The sequence below is a fragment of the Etheostoma spectabile genome, chromosome 2, assembly GCF_008692095.1.
Source record: "Etheostoma spectabile isolate EspeVRDwgs_2016 chromosome 2, UIUC_Espe_1.0, whole genome shotgun sequence".
Taxonomy (NCBI): Eukaryota; Metazoa; Chordata; class Actinopteri; order Perciformes; family Percidae; genus Etheostoma; species Etheostoma spectabile.
The window spans coordinates 26465794-26481926 of NC_045734.1; positions in this window are offsets into that span (position 1 = coordinate 26465794).

Below are 16133 nucleotides of genomic sequence, written 5' to 3' on the forward strand. Positions count from 1 at the left end.
ATATGAATTGGGCCAAAGCCTTGTCAGCCTGCGAACTAGCATAGTACCATAAACCGTCCGTGGAACGTGGGGCATATGCTTATGTAGGAGAAAGGTGGAAATAAAGGAATGAAATTTAATTTTGTATTTAAATTAATTTCTGTATTCTATAATATACGCCAACACTTTCTCATCTGAACTCGTCACATTCTGACGCTTTGTCATTGTTGTCACTTGTCATTAGCTGCTGTAGTCTTGCATTACCAGACCTTCCTTAACGGCGCTGCAGGGGAGGGTCTGGCTAGTCCATACAGCATTCTGGGATGGGAGAAAAACATGCTCTGGTTTACTGGCATTTCTTTCAAACAATCACAATCATCTTTGGCGGTGCTAAGCGCCAGACGGAGCCACAGTGCTGCTGCAAAATAGCCTCGGGATGGAACTTGTTTTGGTGAAACGTGTAAGTTCAAAGGTTGTTGTAGTTGTGCAACAGAAAACTCAGATTAGACAGATAGTCTAGCTATCTGTCTGGGTTTACCCTGCAGGGATCTGAGGAGCAGTCAACCATACGTCCTCATAAATCAACTGAAGTTTTAAATTACAACACAAAGAGCACTGGTGAACGTGTGTAAGCATGAATATGAAACTGAGCGTTGTGGCACTTTTCCTCGATAGCGTCTCCTCAATCTAGTGGCTCGAATTGCATTGTAACTCATTTGTATGTTGCTTTGAACAAAAGCATCTTTCAAACGAATACATGATTTATCCGACAGACATGAAGAATATGCTTAAATATTTAGGAATAAAGCCAACATAGATTAAATGGACAGCTTTTTTTTTTTAGTCTGTTTTAAATAGTACAGGAACCATTCACACACTGTGGCTGAGGAGGTTGTACTACATGTGCCACCTGCTCATCAGATACACACACACACTTACATTCCGATGGCGCAGCAATGGGGGCAACTTGGGGTTCAGTGTCTTGCCCAAGGACACTTTGACATGGGACTGCACATCCAGGGTATGAACTACCAATCTTCCAATTGGCAGTTGACCGCTCTACCACTGAGCCCCAGCCACCCCAGATTAGTCTGGTAAAGGAGTTAGTGAATGTAGGTCTACTGTATACTTCCCCTTGGTGATCGTAATTGGCACTATTTTGCACAAAACCCAATGAGCCTGAAGGGGACAATTCATCTTAATGACCTTTGTGGTCGTTTTTTACCTTCCTGAGTGACTGATGAAGTAGACAAATGTAACAGACTTGGCCTAAATTTACCAACATGTGGTTGGTGGATGGTTTTAATTTCCCCACACCGGTTCCTGTTTGCCTTCTGGCTTTCTCCGTTTTTGATTCTGTCTCCTTTACCTCCCTGACCTTCCTTTCACCTACTCTTCTTCTCTCTCACTTATTTCTCACATTTGGCATCTCCAGAAATAAATCTTCTCTAGTGGAATAACAGTTTTCGACTTAGCCACTCAGCATAGCACAAGGGGTAGTTGAATCCCATCCTGATAAGCTACTGCTCCTGCTCTATAGCGTTTTTTACTTCAATTGTTTTGGGAGATTGCTTTCTTTCAAAATCACATTATTCTGCGATCCAAATTGCTTTTGGAAGAGCTTTGCAGTGGGGAAGATATCCATTTAAAGTTCCATGATAAGGTAAATCCTGCCATTAGTGTGAGTTATGTAGCTTTTTATAACATTTTTGGACCACTTTGTAGAAGGTGGGCTAAACAATTGTTGGAACAATAGGCTTTGATAGCCTAGCTTTTTCTCATTGAGCATTTTATTTTATTGCATTTAAGCGCAAAATTAAAATGCCAAGATGCTTGGAGAATCACTTTCATTTGAGTGCCTGATCTAGGATGGTGGAAAGATGAGATGGCTCAAGAAACAGCTCTGAAAAGGAATTACAAAAGGTAATGATTCCAGAGGGATTATTTTTGTCTTTTGTTTGAAAAGTTTTAAATTGGCAGTTGGCACTACAATCTAAAGCTGTGTTGAAAATCACTCCATTTACCACTAATATAAATTCAATGCTTTATACTCAGCATGAGATTTGAGGCACTAATGAATCATCTTCATTTTATGTAATCACTGACAGCTGTTGAGTTGCACAATGGTAATTACGTAACTTTAAGATGTAGAGCATCGCACTGTGGGATTGTAGCAGAAAGAATAACTTATTTTTTTGCCATTGTGGCACACTTTATAGGGCACTTACATACAGTATCTCCCTATAAAGGGAGTGATTTTGGAGACAGTCACAGTTTGACTAGTCTATATCCATGACGTTCCACTTCCGGGATTGCTCTAGTTCTGCCTGAAATTCTGTCGGATGTCACTCTTTTTGGATATCCGTTTTTGAATTCCCTGTTTCTTTGTGTTGTAATTTTAGACTCTGGTCAATGTATGAGGACTATGGTTAACCTTTTCTCAGATATCTGCAGGTTAAATGCAGAAAGGAAGCTAGACTATCTGTCCAATCTGAGTTTTCTGTTGCATGACTAAAACAACTTTTGAACGTACACATGTTCCACCAAATCAAGTTCCTTCCCGAGTCTATTTTGCAGAGGCACCGTCGCTCTGCTAGATGCTTAGCACTGCCTAAGAAGATTGGGATTGGTTCAAAGAAATGCCAATAAACCACAGCATGTTTTTCTCCTATCCCAGAATGCTGTGTGGACTGGTCAGGCTCTCCTCCCGTCCCTGTGGAGGAAGGTCCGGAAATGCAGGACTACAGTGTGATTAATGTCTTTTTAGCCAAAATTTCCTGTTAGCACAAAATTATACATTGACTTCTGACACGCTCAATGTCACACTAGTACAATGGTTTGCTATTATTATATAATATGTAGTAGTAACTAACTCTGGATTTGATCAGAGTTGACACTTTATTTGCAAAGATGCTTACAGGCTGCAAACGTTACAAAACATTTAAAGGGGTACTACACAAATTTGACACATTGCGTCCACTTTACTTGTCATGAGGAATGCAGCTGAATATGTGAATACAAGTATATAATTTATTTGTGGATCTGGAGGAGCTTTTTAAAGACAAAAATGATTATGTTATCTTACCTTGGGTTTAGAGACTTCAGAATTTCAACAGGTTCCTGAATGAGGCATGTAGGCCTATGTTTGCAATTCTTTACATTGCAAGACTTGATATCACTCAACATTTCCTGACGCTAAGGCTGGCCAGAAGTTGCAAGGGTGGTTTTTCCACTCACAGGCACTAGGAAGAAGTAAGACGACCACCATTCAACTCAAAAAAAGTCATATAACTATTCCATTGACTCGAAAGGTGTTCAGTTAAGGTAAATTTAACAAAATAAAACTGCATAGTTCTCCTTTAAAGTCTGAGTAGATTGCAAAAGAACTGGGTCGTACTATATTTTGTCCAAACACAAGTGTTTAAACCTGTGCCAATTGGATTCTTTTACTTGCAGCCTCATTCCAGTCTTACAATTAATTTCTACATGACTTCCTGAATTACTGATATGTGTTACAGATGTGTGTTGTTTGTGTTGGAATTGTATCAAAGACCATTGAGAGCACAACTGCCTGTGTTGAATTTCAAACTTCATCTTTTATCTTATCTTATTAAGTATAAGTCTCAGTAAAGAAATAGCCCTCTCTCTTCTGCATTGATCCTCGCAGAGATCAGCTGTGGTGCTGTGAAGTGCTGCCACTCGTTGGATTTTATAAAGTAGTGCAGAGTCAGCTCACAGTGCAGTGTGTAATTGTTGCTGTTAATTGCTGTAACCTTTTCTGAATCATAGTTTACAGGATTTTATGTTAGTGAGTTTCCACAGGTTACAGAAATACAGCACAATGCTGTGCTGCATTTTTGCTGATGGAAGACAGAAGGATTCTCACAGGTGACACAAAGCCAAACAAAGATAAATAAGTAGCTTTGGGTAATATATGTTTTCTTTTGGTCTCTAAATGTAGGACCACACACACACACAAACACACACACACACACACACGCGCACACACACACACACCGACAGACAGACTGGTGAGAGATGGATCTGTCCGTCTGCTCCTGGTTTCTGCCAATGAGTTCAATTCATCTTCATTTCATTCTTTTCCAGCAAGCAGACATTCAACCTTCTCATCCACATTTATGATCATGTAGTGATCTGTCATACTGAGACCACACACATGCACACACACACACACGCACGCACGCACATGCACACAAATACACACACACACACAAACACACATACTTCAGACAGACAAACGAGTGCATTTTTAATTTGGTGTGCAGAGAGGTGAATCAGGAACAGGCAGTAATAAGAGATTGTGATTATACATACAGTAAAACAATCCTGACACATAAATAAGCTCATTGACACTTTATTTTCAATTCTTCCATCCAGTGTCACTAATATTTGGTTGATCGTTTCCATAGATAAAGTCAACTCATCAAATCAGGAACACAACTTGTGTTTTTGGCAGTGTGTGACAAAGACGTGATGCAGGGGTCATCAGGGATTATCATCACTATCACTAGCATCATCTTTGATGCATATATCATTATACATATTGAGATATCCCAATTGATTTATGACAGATAAGTCATTTAAAAAAAAAAAAAAAAAAAAAAAAAAACATTTGATGAATGTCTTTTAAGTGCTTTTATTATGAAAGAAATCCCTTTTTCTGGGATTTGGGGTGTTATTTTGTGTCTCTGGTGCTTCCAAACTCATACAAACTTGGAAAAAAAACTGTCCATGCTGTTGTGAGTGAGATACAGGTTTCTGAATGTCCTCTGCCTTCAGTCTCCTGGTGAGCTGCTCAAAATCTTCACGGCTTTCTACGTCACTAGCCGAGATGTGGTGGCTAACCCTAGCATGCTAGCTCTAGCATGCTAGCTCGTTCCCAATGGCAAAACACTGTTACAACACACACTAGTTCACCATAATCTACAAAAAAACTACTTCCATGTCCCTGTTCTGCAGGTATTCCACAAATGTGCCCTTGTTTAGAAGAAGTCTCCCAGCTAATCCTGCCTTGTTCTGACCAAAGTTGTAAAAACAGTTATCTAGCTGATGTTATCATTACCTAGCTACTGTGCATGTGCAAAGATAGTATAGAAGTGAGATGTCTCACTCTGTAGCTAAAACCGAGACCTAAACACACTGGGTGAAAACAGGATCTGAAGCAATGTGCGGTACAACAAAAATATGTTGTTTTTTTGAAAATTAAACCATGTAAACCTATTCTGGTACAACCTCAAAATACAATTATGAACCTGAAAATGAGCATAAAATGGGCGCTTTAAAGGCAGGCATTTGAAAAATACATGCATGCCAATAAAATGTATTTTTCCAGCAATACCAGGTAATAAAAAATGTAACCCAGAGACAATTGAAAGGGACACAGTTGGATAGATTAATTGAAACTTTAGTGGGAGGAAGTAATCGGATCTAAACCAATCACAGCTTTGAAACTGCCTCTAAATAAGAAAATAGAAATGAGACTTTCCAATATTCAATACGTTCCTATGTTCTAATCCAGTGTTTAATACATTGCAAACATATGTAGTTTAGTAGACGGTTGCTAATAATTGAATAAAAAGGTGAAATGTTGGAAGAAAATGTGTGACTCTGTATGTGGATCTGCAGAGAGGACCCTTTGTTTTCCAAACCTCGCCACAGAGGGGCACTGTTGATCTAACCTCTGCAGCTGTCAGATAACTTTGTGCTGCAGAGGCACAGAACATCTTCATCAACATAATCATCATCATCAAGGTCATCATCATCAGGACCATTATCATCATCAACATGACCAGCTTCCTCCAGATTAGATTCTAAGGAAAGAAAACAAAATTACCCTTTACTGCTCTGCATGCTGGTTCATTTGTGTTTCCGGTAGTTAGTTAGCAGAAATACAGTCAGGATATTACAGCAAACAGCACTGACTCCTGCATACTTTAAGGTTTCTGGGAATAAAGTAACCTAAGCTACTTCCTTTTATACTCTTCATCTTCTTTCAATGTTAAAATACAAGCCCTATGCTATGCCAAAATGACCAACCCAAGATGTATTGCAGTCAAAACAGAAGCATGACTGGATGAAACCCTGCATAACACTGAAGTGAATTTTCCATCACAGGAGAGAGGAAAAATCGGTCGATACTGTCATCTCCATTTAGGCCTGAAGGTTTTAAAGTGATAGGCAGACAGGAGAGGACAAAGAGAGGGCAAAGAAAAGAAATGGAGATGGATCGGTAAGCAGCACACAGTGAAAATGTTCAAACAGGGCCGACCGGAGTCACACAGATGGTGAGACACACACAGAAGGTCAATTATGAAGCTGTGGAGGAGGCAGAGACTGCTGGGAGTTGTCAAGATCTTGGCCTGAGATACTGCTGTGAGGATTCCGTGTGTATGTGTGTGTGCATGAGGTTTGTGTGTGTGTGAGTGTGTGTGTCGGTGCCAGAGTTAATTGTCTCTGCTTGAATCTTAAATCTCTCTAAGTTATGATGAAAGGGGGAAAGACAACTTGGTTAGGGATTGAGACAAGTGGGTGGAGAGACAGAAAAAGACAGAGAAATTTGAGTGAGAGGTCGGAAACAGGAGGGAGCTTTAAAAAAACAACAGAGAGACTTTTGATGCACAAGACAACAATAAAAAAAAGGCTACACCCGGAGAAGGTAGAGTTGCTGGGGATGTTGTGAAGTGTAAAAAAACTTTGTATGAAAAATCCATGAGGATCACAGGTACTTCCTGTAGAGGCACTCTGGCTGGCCTCTTAACTATCTGCCTTTCTGGAGAAGATAGATAAAAAAGAAACATACTAGAAGTATCAACCTAATGTTATAATCTAATAATGTAATGATTGTTGAAGGTGTTTTGATTTGGGTTAATTGCTCAAATGTGTTACTCTCATTTAAAGTGAGAGTTATTTTGACACTTAGTGAAAGTACTTTTTCTGTATTTTCACAAGTGTTGAAAAAGACGATTACAATTTCAAAAGATTTAAAAAATTTTGACCCCAGAAAAAACAAGAACTTGCTTGTTGGTCGCTGGGAAGACAACACGTATCCAGACTAAACTTTGAAAGTTGTGATTATCCACTAAATCAAAACTATTTGTCGAAATAAGGTATTGTTTAATTTGAATCAGGTTTTATGACCATGAATTCACAAAAAAGTGTACAACTAGAGTTTATAAATTGGTGTTAGCAGTGATTAAAAAAAAAAGAAAAAGAAAAAACCCGACAAAAACCTTGAAAAAAGCATCTTGAATAGGGTTCATTTTCTATTTTTTACCAGAGAGGTAAACAAGTTGCATGGTCAATGGGAACATAACACAAGGGCTTTCTTTTGCAAATAGTTAAATCGGTTGTGCAATTGGATAAAACTAAACTATTGACACCTTTGAAATTATGATACTATGAAGACATTATTGAAAACTAAATCAAAATATGTTGGCTTGTATTACAAAATATATGTGGACTCCTATTTGTTTAGATATGTTGTTAATATATAGTATATTAAATGAGAACTTAGGAAGAGAGTACCAACCTTGTTATTTTCTTATTTTGTAATTCGTTTGTTCATGTAAAATGTATTAATGAGCTTGTTTTGCTTTTACATTTGCTTAACTTTAAAAGGACAAGATGAGAAGGACAATTTTCAGTTAAAGCACAACAATGAGACATTACTCATCCTTCTCTCAACCATTAAATGTACATTTTTGGATATGAAATTGAAACCATTTTTTTCAAGGCAAATTGCAAATGTACAGGCGGATATCATGTGTAAGTAATGCACATGTACCGTAACACTCATTTTCTATACACAATCACACATACAACCTCAAGCACACAAGCATGCACGCGTGCACGCACACGAACGCACGCACACACACAGACACACACACACACACACACACACACACACACACACACACACACACACCCACACCAACACACACACACACACACCACACAACACACACATCCTCACCTCCACAGGATCTACAGTGTAAACTGTCTGTCCACTCTACTGACAAACAGGAACAACACATTGCCAAATGTCTTTGTCACACACATGCCTGGAAATAAACTGTTATCATCATCACATACCATAACTGTCATCAGAATAACCTGCCAAAAATGCAAACACACACACACACACACACACACACACACACACACCACACACACACACACACACACAACACACACACACACACACACACACTGGATGTGCTCAGACATGTGTGTGGGTGTGTCGTCTCCTGTCCACTGTAACACAGAATAGACCATTGTTACCATCTTGCACTAACTGACAAAGAAAGAAAACAATTAGGTCCCTCCTGCCCAAAAATATCCAACGCACACACACACACACACACCCACACGCACGCACACACACACACACACACACACCACACACCACACACACACCACACACACACACACAAACACAATCCCACACACACACACACACACACACACACACACACACACACACACACACAGACAGTTCGATCCCTGGCAGTGACACGACCCTGTGTGTGTGAGTGTTTATCTGATGAGCAGGTGGCACCTTGTACTGCAGCCTCGGATGAATGTGTGTGAATGGTGAATGGTTCCTGTACCCTGTAAAAGCGAGTAGTCACTAAGACTAGAAAAGGACTTTATAAATACAGTCCATTTGCACACACTGTATGAAATAAGCTGAAAGTTGGAGAATTTGCTCCTGAAGAGTGGGAATTATCTGTGTGTGTTTCATTGTTCTGATCTGCTACATCCCCTAGCACTTCGTCCACATCCAAACTTAATGGAATTTTCCTGCTGTGTGTGTGTGTGTGTGTATATGTGTGCGGTGTGTGTGACGTTCTTTCATTCTACTTCCATCATTCTTATCATATTTCCATTTTTTTGTTCATTCTTGTCTGTCTCCTTGTCTCACTCTACCATTTTCGACTCCACTATTGTCTCCGTCCAATTCTCTTTCTCTGCCGGCTCTTTCTAAATCCCGTTATCTTTCCGCTGCTTCCCCTTCGGTGCTCCGCTCCTTTTGCTGTGCTGGCATCTGAAACAAAGGGAAAATTAAAGCCTTTGTACTTCAATGACTTTGTATTTGATGTCAGAGCGGAAGCTTTTTCACGACGGTACAAACGGTAATTAGGGTTTGCCCATACAAAGAGTCCTGCCCTTGAAGGACCTTGTGTGGATAAACTACTGAGAGACTCACACCTCCAGTGTTGTTTGGGGGCGGTTGAGTATCTGCACCCCCCTGACCGAGATGTGTTTGACTTGGTTTCTGTGGTTTACCTCACAGTGACACAGCTGAATCCACAACTTCTTATATCAGGCAATGATGGAGGTCTTTCGTGTGTAAATTGCCATGTAACTGCCACTACCATACTAATCTTGTAATATGTTAAGCTTGACGGATGCAGCTACTTTCTACAACATGATTTCAGATAATAAAACAAAATGACAAAATGAGAGGAGAAAATGATAATAATTTGCAACAACTACAATCTCACGTTTTAGACAGAAAAAAACCCTGGAAGTAAATGCCCAGAAAGCATCTACACAGTGTTGCACTCGACAATGATTTCTATAATCCTTGTATCGCCTTTTGATAACATTAATTGCTGCATTTGACCATATTTCCCTTTAGCCAGATTGAGGTGAGCTTTGTTCATAAAAATAAAATTATCATCCGCAAACAATCAAATCTTTAGGGAGGAATGAAATGCACATTGACCTTTAATTTAAATCCCATCATCCTCTCAACTCAGGGGGCAGAACCAGAGGTTCACTTTACAACCGGATCACCTAGGCTAATGCTGTCTCTCACTCTAAGACACTTTGCATAAACCAGCTCATGTTATGTTTATGACATTTAAACTTGGCTCCCTGAGCTAATTGAGCATTAGCTTGAGCTGTATGATGTAACTATATGTTTCTGACTGTTTAGATTCAGTCTTATGTTACTGTATTATGGTCAAGGGAGGATTACACGAAATTCTTCCCAGAAGCTGAATCTTACAGCAGATGTGAATATTTTGCAGTCTTCATTGACTGATTCTATTTAAAATGTAATATTTATGTGGCCCTAATTAAAAAAGAGGCTTTTTTATGTTGTTGTTTCAAGTGTCTGATGTTGGTTTTGCAATGTAGCGAGCAACAAGCTGTTGGTTGGATTCCGACTCAAGATACATGGCAGCAGAAGTCTCAGAGATCTACAAGTGATTAGGCATGAATACACACCACTAGGAAAGTGGGGAAATAGGTTTTCTTTGCAAAGTAACAAGCTTCTTTTTTTAAATGTTGTATAAAAGGTGAACATAAAATAATTGTCATCTGGAAGGTAGTAAAACCCAATCAAATGTTAAAAATATTACAATATAGGAGCAGGCTTTTTACTTTGGAAACTCATAATAATGATAATAACTTTATTCTTAGAGCACCTTTAAAAACAAAGTTCAAACTGCTTTGACAGTGGAAATCAAGGACATACAAATTAATACACATAAATACACAACAAATCAACACACATACCCAGAATTAAACAACATTGTAATAGTGCAAAAGGAAAGATGGGGCCTCACTAAAGGACAGAATGACAATGAGAAAGATGATAAAGTGATAAAAAGTTGGCATCACATAAAAGCAAATCTACAAAAGTCTGTTTTCAGAAGTGATTTAAAAGAAGTCACTGATTCAGCAAGCCTTATCTCCTTGGGTAGGTTGTTACGAAGCCAAGGAGCCCTGGTCCAGGAGGCACAATCACCTCTTTTTCACCTCAACCTTGATATGGTTAACGGGATCTAAGGCTGCCAACAGGCTCGTACGGGGTCATTTCTGTGATAAAATCGGGGCCTAGACCCTGACGAGCTTTAAAAGTAATTAGTCTCAAATCTTAAAATCAAATCTAGTGAAGCCAGTGAAGTGAAGCTAGAATAGGAGGGATGTAATTTGTTAAAACCGGTGAGACATGTCTGACATACAGCATCCTATTCCCCCGCTGCAGTTGCTCAGTGGCTTGCAGAAAAAGGCAATGCAAAAAGGACTATTTCTGTCTTTTCTCTAAAATATAAAAAAGTATTAGAAGCTCTGTAAAAAAAGTCAGTCATGGCTCAAGAAGGAGACTCTCCGTTGTCACCTTTATACGGTTTTGTGTTGTGTCTTCTCTCACAACTCTCAACATGCAGCTGTGCTTACACCGTATTAACATTTCCTCTTAAAGAAGCGACAGATGCAGGTTAAGATGCTGGTGTGTTTGTCTGTGCCTGAGTGTATGTGCACCCATATACACACAAGAACAAAGACAGAGATGGCTCCACTTTCACTTTCAAAACATCCTGAAGTGGGAAATAGATACACACTTTAGTGATACAGTCAGTGTGTGGAGAGGATAGAAGTTCACCAAAGTGCATTCATCCCCTATCATCAACTTGACTTGATGAGAGAAGGATCCTCTTTCTCTCACAAACCACTTTCACTACCACCACAACTTTTAACACTTTAAATAGGACACTCTGACACGTAGGCCCTGCATAAACAGTACTGACAGCACTGGTTCTTTCTTTCACCAGAACAGGGTCTTCAGAAATGGATTGATGGCGATTGTATAATCTTTATTTTAAATTGTGAACCTCATCTTAACAAAACATTCTTGAAAAGAAAGCACAAATAGATTTCCACAGTACCATCTTATTCATGGATAAGTAAGAAACTGAACTCTAAAAACAGGCCATAGTTGCAAAAGGTTTTTACTGTATTTTTTGTTTTAATTGTGCACCTCCTGTCTAATATTTGCATGGATTCAAACCCTAAGACACTTTTTATAACAACGTGAGGTAATAAAATAACTTAAAATACATTACCAAGAAATTCTAATTTACAAAAGAAAAACTCGTGGTTTAAAATCTCAATATCTATATCTATTGTGTATTTGTGTATTTTGCTGGTCGCTAGCCTGATAGTCCCAGTTTTTTAAAGTTATATTGAGAAAACATTACCAAGAAAGTCACCCTGAAAAATAACCTCCCTAAAAATGGTTTGTATGTATCCTTAAGGCCTGACAAATATGTAGAATATCTTTCCTTCCACATGAAATATTTGCACATCTATGTTTTCTTTCTATTGGTCTTCTTCTTTCCACATTTTGCTGGTGCATTGTCGGGAAAAGCAATGTGTTTGCGTCCAGCCGGAATATTTTCTATTTTTCTCTCCCTTCATTTCCTGTGATTTCTGTACTATCAGTTATCTAATAAAGGAAAAACATGCCCTAAAAGCATTCAAATGAAAAAATGTGTATCTCACAGTCACATGCTCATGTCCTTACATGTGATTCCTCGGACTAATAGAACACAAATAAAACACGTTAACGTGGATCTGAATGAAAGTGTGGGGTTTTGTGTTATGACACTTAAAGCTATAGTGCGTAGTGTCTGCCGCCCTCATGAGTAATTCTAAGTAATGACAACAAAACAACAACAAACATTACCAGCTGCTACTGTAACATGGCCGACCATTCAGATCTACATCACCCTGACATACAATGTTATAGCAGATGTTTGTGTATCCAACACATATTACTGCAGTGAGGGAGAAGAGTTTGTTCATTGAGTTCAAAGCTTTTCTGATGCTCTCAATGAGTCCTAACACCATCTGTAGTGTGTCCTTGTGTGTGTTTGTGTATGCATGTGTGTTGCTCCACTGTCTTTGATGTGTACAGTATAGGTCTGTGCATGTCTATCTCCTGCTCTATGTTCCTCCGTCTCTCTTTCTCCACTGACATCTGGACAAGTGTGAAACAGCTGTGTCTGCTGCAGTCCCCCTTGGGATTTATTGCCTTTATTCGCACACACGCACGCACGCACGCACGCACGCACACACACTCAATACTTCCTCACATAACCCCTCATCTTTTATCTTTCTACAACACCACACCGTACACACTCCGTGTATAAAGGAGAACATTTGGAGACTTGAACTTGCCTCTGCACACCAAATCTTAACATGGTGTATGTGTAGTGTTGTTGAAAGTGTGTGTGAGCACATCCAAGTTTGTGTGCATGTATCTGTGCATCTGGTATGTAATTGCATCACTCCTTTCCTGCCCGTTTACAGGCACAAATGTGCAAGCACATGCATGTGGACATTCACAGCTTCATGTGTGTTTGGTGCTCGTGCACTCCCATGGCAAACATTCCTCAGCCTCTGATCTTCAGCTCTTTTCCTCCTTTCATCCATCCCTTTCTTTCCTCCTTTACTTTTCTCTTTTCCTCCTCCTCGCATCGTCCTCAGGGCAGTCATTCATAATCAAGATCATTCTGGAAGAAAAGGGGTCTGTTGGGAAAAAAATAAAAACACAATTCTTTCATCTTTTGCCCTTTTCTCCTTCTGCCATTTGGATTAGAATGTGCTCCAGTTAGATTTATGGTATAAAACTGCTTGATGTCTACATGGATTCAGTGTGATACTGACAGTGGTTTAACAGCAAGATGCCAATAACTAAAAAATTAAATTGCAAATGAAAAATAATTTGAATTAGTTAGTTAGTAAGTTAGTTTGTATGTTGCCCTGGCCTATATTGAGGGGATAAGGCAGTTTTGATAACAAAAGACAAGAAAACAGAACAACAATGAACAAAAGAAATTGCATTAGGAACTGTGATGAGAAGAAGAGAACTTGGATCTGTTTTTTTGCAAACAGAGGAGCACAATATCATCATCCAGAAGGCAGCAGTTCAAAGGAAGAGGAAAGGGGGGGCCCTTGATCACCTTTGGTGCTATGTGCATGTTAATGAAAGTCAAAGACAGTACATTTGAGATAGGATGCATTGCATAAACAGTGCAGATCATGATGCATATCAGACCTATCAGAATTTTGTTGGCTCTGCCTTTCTGCCCCCTGTGGACACAAACCAGGCTTCTGTACACAAGCTAGCACAGCCGATAAACTAGGCTAGCCATTGTTAGCCAGCCTTTTAGTCGAATTTGTGATTCATGTTGTTTTTAAAATTAACTTTGTTTCTGGAAAAGGTGAAGTCGGCAAAGAAAGACCAACATCTGAGCTTTATTTGAAAATCAGAAGTTTTTAAGAGCCATTTCTCACTTTGTTTTCTAGTATAGCAATTATCATTGGTAAGTTATTTGCCAATCTGTAAATTTAACGTACATCATGCACATTTACTGTCAGTAAGCATAATGACTGCCCAGACTTGCTTTACACCCTGTCCACATTATCCCATCGATGCTCAATGGGGTTGGGATCAGTAAAAATCACTCAAATAAAAGCAATAAAATACCAGTCAAAAAATGCTGTTATATTCTTGGAACCATTTAGAGACTAAACATCCCTTGACTTGCTGTGTTGTCAAGTCAAGTCACGTTTACATTTCATTTATATGACCTAAAATCCCCCATTTGTCTCAGGGAGATTTATAATCTGTACGTGTGACACACCCTGGATTCAGATACAGAAACACTTTAGTAAAAGAAGAACACTTCAAATGCTGGAAGTGTCCATTTTAGTGTGGACTGTTGCCATGAATGGATGACCATAAAAATGTTCATGTGGGCATCCGGTGCCATAATGTGTGACAGGAAAACATTCCCCAAACCATCAGACTGCCTGTACTGCTGACACAAAACACGACCTCTCCATGAACTCATGTTGATTGTGTCAAATTCTGATCCTTCAATCTGCGTAATGCAAAAAGATAGGGAAGTCCAATAAGAGAATATTTCTTTGTTCCTCAGCAGTCCAGGTTTGATGCTCTTGTTCCATCTAAAGATGCCTTTTTTATACTGAGCTGACAACATCAGCACCTTACATTGCTTTTGGTTTGAGACAAAACCTGTTAAAATTGGGAACTGATCTAACACTATTACGTTTACATGCACACCAATATTCCACTATTGTTCAGAATATGAAAATATTCCAAATTTGAAACAGGTCATGTAAGCAGCTAATTCCGGTTGCATATTCTAAACAAGGCCTTTTTCCAAATACAGCATTTTCCGATTATAAAGTGGGATACACCGGTATTATTCTGGTTTTAGAAGCATTGTTTGGACATGTGTGCAGCACATTCGGAATATGAGTCTCTATCGTGGTTTTCATCGCAGGCTCATGGTCTGATCTGTGCGTTGCTATGAGTTTCTGTACACAAACCAACCAGCCGCCAGTTTGCAAGGCTGGAGACCCAATAAGAATGAGAAATACAGCTACTTTTAAACATTATCAAAGACTTGGACATCAACAGGGTTGTGGATATGCGCAAACATTTCTACGCCAACCTTTTCAAGAAGCTGGTTGAAGGAATGAAAGAGGGGTGCTGTGTCTGCACGGTCCAAAAAGTCCGCCGTCGGTGTTAAACTTTGAAAAATCCTGTTTTGCATGGCGGCATCTAAACGGGAATATTAGTGGAATACTCACTTTCACTATCCATGTGAACAGCTTACTCTGAATATCCTCTTTTTCAGAATAAGGGCAATAACCGGAATATTATGTGCATGTAAACGTACTGACTTGTTCAAACCTAAACGCTAGACGAATCATTCCATGCATAACTGTTTCCACAAGCATACATAGAAGCCCAAGACGACAGCTGTGTGGGAGGTAATAGCCCCATGGCTAACCATTATCTCATCTTCAATTTCTCAAAGATCTCATGTTTTGCCCCTTTTAAACTGAACCCTAACTGATGCTACTGATCGTCTGTCTGACTTACTAATACTACAAACCATGGCAATGTAATATATAACTTTTTGGAATGTACATATTATGTGAAGGTAGGAGATTAACCTGACATCTTGCTTGTGTTTGAGTGTATCAGATTTGATAATAGCCTTATCTGTATGTGCTAAACTTTTTATTTTAGGATCTAGGTGAACACAGAGGGAGAGAAAGCAGGAGAAAGTAACAGACTAATTGCAAACGCTCCTTGCATGTGGGTCTTTGGGTGTACGTGGTTGGTGCTTGATGGACTGCAGCTCCCGTTATAGCCCCAGAGCAGTGATTAGACTTGTCTGTGAGCTGATTAATATTCTCCAGAGACGCCGGGTGAGGTGAGGGAAACGATTATGGGATGGACAGATAATGGAAAGATAATGCCCCCATGGATCACAATGTCAGAACAGGGAGAGACAGAG